Here is a 9,694-nt window from a genome sequence, read left to right on the forward strand (position 1 = left end):
CCAAAGCAGCAAAACACAGGAGAAGCAAATGGGATAATATTGTTTTCTTTTTTCTTTGAGATTTCTCAACTTCCCCAGGAGAGAAAAAGAGAATATTTCAGAAAATATGACAGTGATAAGTGTCTGTACAAAACAAGAGAGTGTCTGAACATAAAGAGATTCCCTCACTTACCCAGAGGATATTCAAGAGGTACTTGGTCCTGCATGCAGACAATCAGCATTGCTGAAGTAATGCTTCCTCAGAACTGCAGTCATCCTGGCCATTTCTGGCAAACAGGACACGCTCTACATTTTGTTCCTTATTTTTTCTCAGTACTGCACCAGTAATGCCAGAAGCTGACCAAGTGCTTCAATCAAAATAAATAATTGTGCCCTGTAGAGTGAACAGGGGCTTCATTTTTGTTTCAACAAAGGGAAATCACAATGTAGGTGACTGCTTTTCCTTCCAAACACATTAAAATCTAAGCAGTCAATTGATACTTCTTAAAAGCTTATACACCATCTCCGTTACTTTATATGTCATGTATTTGAAATCTTTTTCCCTTTTATTCAGTATTATGAAATTGGATGGGAAAAATGCCTGAAGTTCCTCTTTAATGGAGGGTATATCTCATACAGAAAGTACTATTTTATTACATCTTGAACTCTCTTTTTGTGACATATCTCCTTAGGTTAAAAGGGCAAGGGTTGGCCAGCAGTTGCTTTTACAAAGGACTCAAGAGCTAACTTACAAAGGCCAAAACATCCCCCTCTCTGTTCACAGCTGCACTTTTCAATTTACCTAGCTAACAGGTGATTTCAGGAGAACAGTCACATCCTGCACAGGGTGAGTTGCTGAACTATGAATGGTATCTACACTATTGTTGATATATCCCTTCAGAAGTTGTGGTGTGCCAGTAAATGTGGTATTTCTGCCCGAGCATCATTGAATAACACCAGAGTATTTGTATAATGGCAGGAAGGGAAGCTAAAAACTGAAACCTAAGATGAAATTTGAAGAGATAATTATAGTTAGAGAATTTGTGTTTTATTACTGGGCTTACATCTGGGAGTGTCCTATTGCACTCTCATATTAATACAATCTTGGCAATCTGAGAACAACTGGGGAAAAAACACCCCTATCATTCTGTAGAAATGTGAATCAGCACAATTGTGTTTTCTCAACTGGTAAGTGGTTTAAACTTCCTCTTTCATCTCCTATTGTTTTTAGAAAATTGTCTTGTGATTGTTCTAGAGCTACACAAAATAAGCCACTCCCTGGCTAGGCCCAGCACATGCTTTGATTTCATTAGCAATTTGAAACAAAAACCAAGGGACCTAGCAGTAGGATTAGATACGTACCAGGAGATATGATACCATCTCCCTGGCACAAAGGGGCTTTTTCCACTTTGAGCAATGCTGAACTTTGATTAAATGCAGTTAGCCAGGACATAATCACTTGGCTGAAAGAGCAAGGCTTGTCCTCCATTCATTCCTCCCTTGGCAGCACATCCTCAGTGCAAGATGAGACTGAGCCACCCTTTGCTACTTGCCTTGCAAATTCCATTGCGGTGAACTGGAGATGGTATCTGGGAGCTTCAGATCTCTGAGCAGATCCTGGGCCTCAGGTGTGCCTCAGACCTGTGTGCACTGACACTCAGAGCAGGAGCTGCAAGGCTGAGTGTGACAAGGAGACTCTTACAAGGAGCTCCGCTCACCCTGGTGCAGCTCCCACATGCTGGTCACTGCTGCAAGGCCTGTGGTGCACTACTGAAATTGAAACTCCCTCCATTCTCTTTCACTGATAAGTGGAACTAACATAGAGAAAGAGATCAAAATTATAGAGGAAGAAGTCTCTCATGTGGTCTGCTACCAGCACCAGCTTACAGTAATACCCTGCTTGAAGTTTTTTTTGCCTTATGACAAGCAAATGCATTTATCTTCATTTGATGACAGGGAATTGGTGCATTTTTAATTCTTTTCAGAAGTAGATTTGAATATTAGCTAAATACTTAAAACAAAAGAGAGATGGGCATTCAGATAATTTAGCTAGGACTTGTGTCTCTACCATGCCTGGCAAGTCAAGAATGAAGTCCAAGCAACAAAAGCTCCTCCTAATGGTCATCAGATCATACCAGGATACCAGAAACACCCCAGGAATAAACTCATCAGTGCTAACCTGATCAAGCTCATAAAATTACAATTGTCTCATTTGAGGTCACTAAAATTGTCCAGTTATAGAAGATAATTCATGGGAGGAGAAGGATAGGGCATTAATTCTGCAGGGGAGGTCCCAAAGGGGAGAATGGTGGAAACAGCAAACTGTGCAGGCAGGAGGGGACCTGTGGGGTAGCACCTGTGCTTGTCTGCATTTCTCTCCTCCCCCAGCATCTGCTTCTGGCCTTTGACAGAGACAGGGCACAGGGAAGAGGGAGATGAGGAAAGATGAGGCAGAATCTTCAGACACAGCTGCAATCACGAACTATCATGCAAATTACTTTCTGTTGGTTTTGTTCCTGTTGAATTAAAAACTGTTAACTGGCTATAAATGCATCAAACATATATATATATATATATATATTACTTCTAAACTGGGGGGAAAAAGCTGAAATTTTAAGCAGAAAAATTTTCCTTGAATAAAGTAAGGAAGAAGTGCTTTCATGGCTATTGACATCAGAGTAGTCAGCTGCATAGAATTCACATTTCATTGTGGAAAAAGCAGATAAACAATCTCCTTCCATTGTTTGCAGTAATCACAGGCTGCTAAATAATTTCATGTCATTATTTTAGTTGTGCAACAAATAAGGGAAATACCAAATGAAGTCTAAAGCTCCTTCTGAGAGTTTTGTTCTTGCATTTAAAAATCTATCCTTTTTAAAACCCATTTAAGGCAAATCTACAGTTTATACGTGAGGTATGTGAAAAGTGGACAGGCATACTTTGCCAGAAAAAAGTGTATCCCAGGTGGTCCCCATAGAAATGGTGCTCATTTATGAATTTGTTTTAAAAAAATTTAAGACAAATTTTCAAAGACAAATTACATTTGTTTTAAGACAAATGCCATATAGAGTTGAGGCTGTGTAAAACTTATTAAATCAAATTGTATTCCATTGGCCAGTTAAACTAAAACTTTCAAATATGTAAGGCTGAGAAGCTCTGGGCACTTAACACCAAGGGAATAAAGGAAGTCTGTATTATTTGGTACAATTCTCACCTCAAGCTTGGTAATCTCATTTTAAATAGACTGGTGGTTAGGGTACCTAGAAAGTAAAGTGAAATAAATTTTAAATTTCATTCATTCATTCTTATAGCACATATTATCATATATATCCTATAGTTCTTGTTCTGTTCAAATACAAAAGAAAAATAATCTCAGCCTGCAGGAGATAATTAATGAAATTAATAGAGAAAGTCTAGCAGACTCGAGCTCTGCTTGCTCACCTTTACCATCCTCAATAAATGCTGTGGGTGGGAGGGTATCACTATAATTTATACATCTATAGCAAGATAATGGCTCTTCTTGCTCTGTGAAAAACTTTTTCCCAATATCCAACCTAAATTTCCCTTGAAGCAGCTTGAGACAGCCTGATTTCAGACAATACTGTAAAACACCTGAAGCAGAGATAGGTCTGGGCAATCTGAACGTTTAGAGTTTAATGGGATAACCCTGTGGTACCTTTGCCTTGTTCTTACTAGTACACTGAAATTGTGTGACTGCACTCCCCAAGAACCACTCTGAGAAGACAAGGGAAAGATTGTATGTCAAGCTGTGTCCTCCCCACAGATTCCATGTCTAGGTAGAACACTAAAGTGCCACTGAGTGCACAATTACTACACTACCATCACAGAGGCAGGCAGACATGAAGGAAGCTAAATGCAGAACAGTCAGTCTTGACAGGAAAATGCTTTTCCCAGCTGAATTTAACTGAGTGGCCTACAGAGCATGTTCCCTATCACTAAAGTCATTCATTTGGTGAGATCTCGGGTATAATGACACAACCACAAAGAGCTGTGTGTCTCACTGACTTGGGACGTGGAAGTGGGAACTTCAAAGAAAAGAGTGGAGTCACATTGGAAAGAAGGGGTGTAAGGCAACTCAAAAGAGCCCATAAATGGGGAAGAATGTAGCCAGGGAAAGGGAATATGCAGAGGAGGAAGAAAGAATGGAGAGACATGATAGAGAAACAAGATGCACCAAGAGCAGGCTCAGCAGCAGAGGGGAGGAGGGTGACTGAGAAATGCTGCTTTAGTCATCCTGAAACTGTTCAGTGGTCAGCTGGTTTCATCTGGAGAGAATTACCAGGGGCACAGGGGAGCAGATTCACAAAACTGCCTGAGGAAGTGGTAGTGTCAACCCCCTATCACCAAAAATTTGGCTGTCAGCACACTCACCCTGGTTGTGTGGGATCTGCTGCCTTTTCTGGCTGATGATATCTGAACCAACATTTCTGGAAGTGCCTTGCCCTGGAGCGTTCGGGGGTGTACCAGCAGGGAGGGAGGGATGCAGCAGCCTCTCACACGGAGCTGTTTCACTCTGTAAGAAATACATTCATTCAGCATGCGTGAAAGATGAGGGAGTAAGGAGAAAATTACTCCATTACCTGCTTGCTGACAAGATGGATGTTGATGTTGCTGAATAATAGGCATTTCAGAATTTCTGCAAAGTGACAGAGCAACAAAAGGACAGACTGAGGACAATCAAAGGAGCCCAGACTCCATCCCAGTGAGGCAGCTGCATGCTCTCTTAAAAGATGCTGTTTCCCATTAGGCAGAATGGGAAAGAAACTTCTGTAATCCAGAGCAACTTACTTAACTACGGGGTCACTGGATAAAAAATACTTACAGAAAAATGGTTTGAAGTGTTTGGAACAAAATGAGAATATCACCTGACAAATGGCAGCAATTCATGTTGGTGAAGAAAAACTGTAATTTAATAATTTCCAGGATTTTTTGTTATTATTACCATCATTATAATTTTTATTGTCTCACTTGGTGAAGAAACCAAAAATTGATTTATTGTGCAGATCCAAAAAAGAGACAAGAACAGAAACAGTGGTCTTTTATCTGTGAGATACCAGAAGTTCCTGGAGAATTTGGTTATCAGCAAAGAGCACCCAAAATCAAAGGCAAGAAAGCTGAAAAAAGGAAAAATTAGATAAAAAGAGGAAAAGCTAAAGCCACCCTCTTCTTTCTGGGACCACAGGCACACAGAGTCCATGATATATGATTTCCTCCACTCTGTTATGGGAGTAGGAGGATTCACTTAATTTCTACCACACCTGCTTCTTATCTACCATCTTCCACCTACATTTAAGACTCAGAATTGCCATAATTCAGATTTTCTCTTTTGGCAACATTCTCTTGTCCCTCCCTCATTTCCCTCTGAATGTGCTGGGGTTACCAGGGTTTGCTTTGATCCCTCACCAGATCTGGAGATATCAGCACAAGGACTGTTCAAGCTGTGAGCATGCCCTTAGGTTAAGCAGGTTCTTCAGCACTGCTCAATTATTCCCTCAATTTCTCTTACAAAATAAAACCAAACTCAATGGGCAGATGCAATCATGATTTCAGTCATTCATGTCAGTCTAAGAAACTGTAATAGTAAAACCATTCAGAGACTTTGCAGTGAGATATCACTCAGAAAATACTTCAGTTGTTAACTTTAGGATCTTCTTTACATTTTTCAGTTTCTAATGTGGCTAAGACACCATCAATATTTCTAAACACAGTTCAGTCTTGAGCTACACTGACTTACAGGAGTTCTGTTGACTAAGTTTTTTTATACACTAGTTTATCTGAAATGTATCCAAACTCTGTTGAGCCAGTCATGACTCTCAGTGTCAAAGTAAGGTTCTCTATCTAACAATCAAGAACATTTCAACAAAGGGACAGATGAACGTGCTGAGGACCAAGCCCCACTCAGCCTTATGCACATGAGCAGCCTAAGAGGCCAGCTGTGTAAGAGTGTGATCTTTATATGTTTAATACTGTGAAGCTTCTGTGTGCAATTTAAAACTAGCTCTATTTGTGAATATGGCAAATATAGACTATATTACCTATTGCTTTAAATAATTGCTTGATTCTTTTATACCACCAGCAGAAAATGGATATTTTTCTAGTTATTTATCCTTCATATGTTTCAATGTCCTCTCTTGAAACATGTCCCAGGATGGTTTAACAGCACATTGTTGGTGTGATCAGTAACAAGCACACAGCTGAGGATTGCTGTGAGCCCTTTGCAGTACCCTATGTTCATGTTCCTTTCATGGTGACCACTTAGGAAACATGACCTTTGTGTTGGGTTTTCTGGATGGCTTAAATGAGCCAAAAGTCATTATGACTCCTAAAATTTAAATTAAAATAAAATGAAGTTAATTATGCATGTTAATAGGATTGCCTATGCAATCCTACGATATCTCCACAGTTTTGCTCATGAATTGCATCATTAACCTGTAGGTAGGTAGGTAGGTGGGGAGATTAGATAGATAGATAGATAGATAGATAGATAGATAGATAGATAGATAGATAGATAAGATAGATAGATGGATGGATGGATAGATAGAGGGATGGATGGATGAGTCACTGAAAAGAGGGATTCCTGTGGTACAGAGCATTATGCACAATCACCACACACTAACACAATCTTAATTTTAAATCTTTTGCACTTGCATGGTACTTTTCCTCCATAAACACCTTGAAAGCTGTATACAAAGAAACCCAGTGAAAGGTCTAGAATCCTGAGGCAAGAGCTCCCTGTCACAGGAATCATTCTGCAGGTCAGGATAAAAGCCCACTTGCACCAAGACAAGCCTGCCACAGAAGGAAAGCACCACAGGCTAATTGGAATTCCTAGAGGAGCAGACAGGAGCTGTTCTTTAACACAGAGAAAGCTGAAACTTCTGCATTTGTCTTACTTGGAAGAATGCAGTATTGAGATATCCTACAAATATTTCTCATACACAATGACAGACATCTCATTTCATGCCTCAGTTTGGTTTAAAAACACAAAAACTTTAAACTTAATTAGTTGTACACCTTTCCCAGTCCTTGTCATGTCACTTCCACACTGCCCCTTTATGCTAATAGTTTAATAGTTTTGTTTTCCTTGTCTGTCTTATCCATGCTGTTCTGTCATCTTTTGCTCATTCCAATCCTTCCTCACAAAGACAAGCAACACTAAAAATAATAGGTAAAATATGTGTGGCTCACTATTTACTTATGAATAAGTTCTCTCCCCCTTCCCCAGATGACAAATTGTAAAACAAGTTTTGTTCCTTTTTTTTACTGCAATGGGCCAAGTAGTTTGTAATCTTCTAATAAACGTATTTTTAGGCTTGTTTAACAGCTAAAATATACATATCTACTTGGTATTCAGAAAACATCAGCTATTAGTCAATTAAATCAAAGTAACTTTAAAGTGCTCAACTTGATAGGAACTCAGTCATTTACAAAACATATTCTTCAGGCTCTCCATTGCAATAACTTCTTTAAAATATCACAATAATATAATTATTTAATACAGAGGCACATCATAATCAGAAGACAAGTCTTGCTGAAGCACATCTGTACACTGATGTACCAGTGAATCAGAGGTGTTACACTCTGCTGGCTTCACCTCCTTTCAGGCAGTCAGGAGAAAACTGCCCAGAACAACTCCCACTTTCATGTCATAGCCATGACATTGTAGCATAATCAGACAATAGCAAAAAAAAAAAACCCACATAAATATATAAATAATTATTGTCATTGCTGTCTCTTCACTCTTGTTTACATTTTAATGAACTCTTCTAGTAATAACATTTTCCTCCATTTCCAGAAAGCCAGCACTCCATAAATATTGAGTTGTACTCAATCTGCTGATGTACCAATTTTCTATAAACAGAGAAAATCCAAACTTATCACTAGGTCTAGCTGTTGAAAAAGGTTAGTGTAACTAAATAACAAAACAGGAGTGTTGTTTACTTGTTAATGCTCCACTAATGAAAAAAAGCTGTTATGGCTTTGATTAATACAGACCATACAGGACAATTCTGGCATAGCTTTCCTTGAAGAGTGACTATTGATTTCCTTTTCATTCTACACTTGGATACCACATATCTGGAATCCAGCCCAGGTTTCATAACTGCTACTATCTCCACATTAACAGCCTGTGCAAGATTAGAAATAGCTTTTGAAGATATATGCATGGGTGAGGCAATCCAAGAATTTTCTCCATTTCCACAGGTTGAGCTTTTCCATATGTCTGTGTAACAACTTTTAAGGAATTAAAGGTGTTCGTAGGCATGATCAAATTCATCAATTGCAATTAATGAGTTATATCATTGTTTAATCTTTTACCATTGCTTTGTCTCTTCTCTTCTCTTCTCTTCTCTTCTCTTCTCTTCTCTTCTCTTCTCTTCTCTTCTCTTCTCTTCTCTTCTCTTCTCTTCTCTTCTCTTCTCTTCTCTTCTCTTCTCTTCTCTTCTCTTCTCTTCTCTTCTCTTCTCTTCTCTTCTCTTCTCTTCTCTTCTCTTCTCTTCTCTTCTCTTCCCTTCCCTTCCCTTCCCTTCCCTTCCCTTCCCTTCCCTTCCCTTCCCTTCCCTTCCCTTCCCTTCCCTTCCCTTCCCTTCCCTTCCCTTCCCTTCATTTATAATATCTGGTGTAGACATGGTAAGGAATTTTCAGGTCCACAAAAATTCCTGCTTGGAAAAGTATCAAGCAAAATTTGCAGCTCACTACTAGAAAATGTTCTCTAATGCAGTGCAGGAGTGGAATGGAGTGACCTGCAGGCTCTGGAGCTCCTTTGGGACAATTTATAGAACTCTCTGTCCAAAAGGAGGAGAAATAAAAACAAGAAAGTCCTTGTCTTTCCTTTGCTTTTTCCCCCATGTAGTAATGATCTCAGAGCATACAGGTTTTCTACTCTCATTATTCAAAGTGTAGAAAAAGAGAGAAAGAGAAGCAAAGGCCCACTCTCAGCTTCCAACAGCTCTGGATAAAACAAGAAGCAGTACTTGTTTCATAGTCCTGAAAACACCAACCACAGTCTGGATTTGGTTTCTCCCAAACTTCTTTACATAAATGTAAAATGTATCAGCCTAGTGGGACCATGGACTGGGCTTTTCTTTCCCTAATCTAGTTTCCTGAAAAACTGAGGAAACTTGCTGAAATGAGTTACTGAGGTGTTTTCTGGTGTGGAAATCAAAGGACAGAGTAATGGGCTGTATTTTATTGAAGATGCACCCTGGTAACAATGACATCCAATCTCTATGCACAGAGTAGATTATTATGCTCTTGATGACCAGTTGCATCCACTTGAAAAATTGGAAAATTTGGTTCCTGTATTTGCAGTGGATATTACAGTAAGCACTACAGACAAATAACAGGATGCTAAGACAGCATATGTTTTAGACAGGCAAAAGCCATGCCATGCATTTTTAATAGTGCTTAGTGATTAACCAAGTCATTAGGGATGTGGTATTAAAGTCTTTACATCAAGGTTGGATATCTTAGCATGTAACTAGAGGATACTGCTTTCCTGCAGGTATTGCTTGATGAAAGCCTTGGCCTTTGCCATGCAGGTCAGAGCATTCCTCCCAGCCCAAAGAATGTGCATAATAAGGGCAGCTCTGAAAGGACAGAACAAAGATGGCCAGTGGCAAAAGCAACAATTAATAAATAATAGTTTGCAACACTTGAACGTAGCCCTTCACATGTCCAGTGTGATAACTAATTA

At 39.3% G+C, this 9,694-nt stretch overlaps 1 long non-coding RNA gene across 1 annotated transcript in view; it reads right to left on the bottom strand.

Moving 5' to 3' along the window:
- The window catches only part of LOC141730744 (uncharacterized), a 39,606-nt gene extending 39,065 nt beyond the window's left edge, over positions 1-541 (bottom strand). The window contains exon 1 of the long non-coding RNA XR_012582376.1: positions 173-541. This is a non-coding gene — a long non-coding RNA (uncharacterized LOC141730744). The remainder of the gene's footprint in view (positions 1-172) is intronic.
- Between the last annotated feature and the right edge of the window lie 9,153 nt (positions 542-9,694).

The sequence above is a fragment of the Zonotrichia albicollis genome, chromosome 13 (genome assembly GCF_047830755.1).
Source record: "Zonotrichia albicollis isolate bZonAlb1 chromosome 13, bZonAlb1.hap1, whole genome shotgun sequence".
Taxonomy (NCBI): domain Eukaryota; kingdom Metazoa; phylum Chordata; class Aves; order Passeriformes; family Passerellidae; genus Zonotrichia; species Zonotrichia albicollis.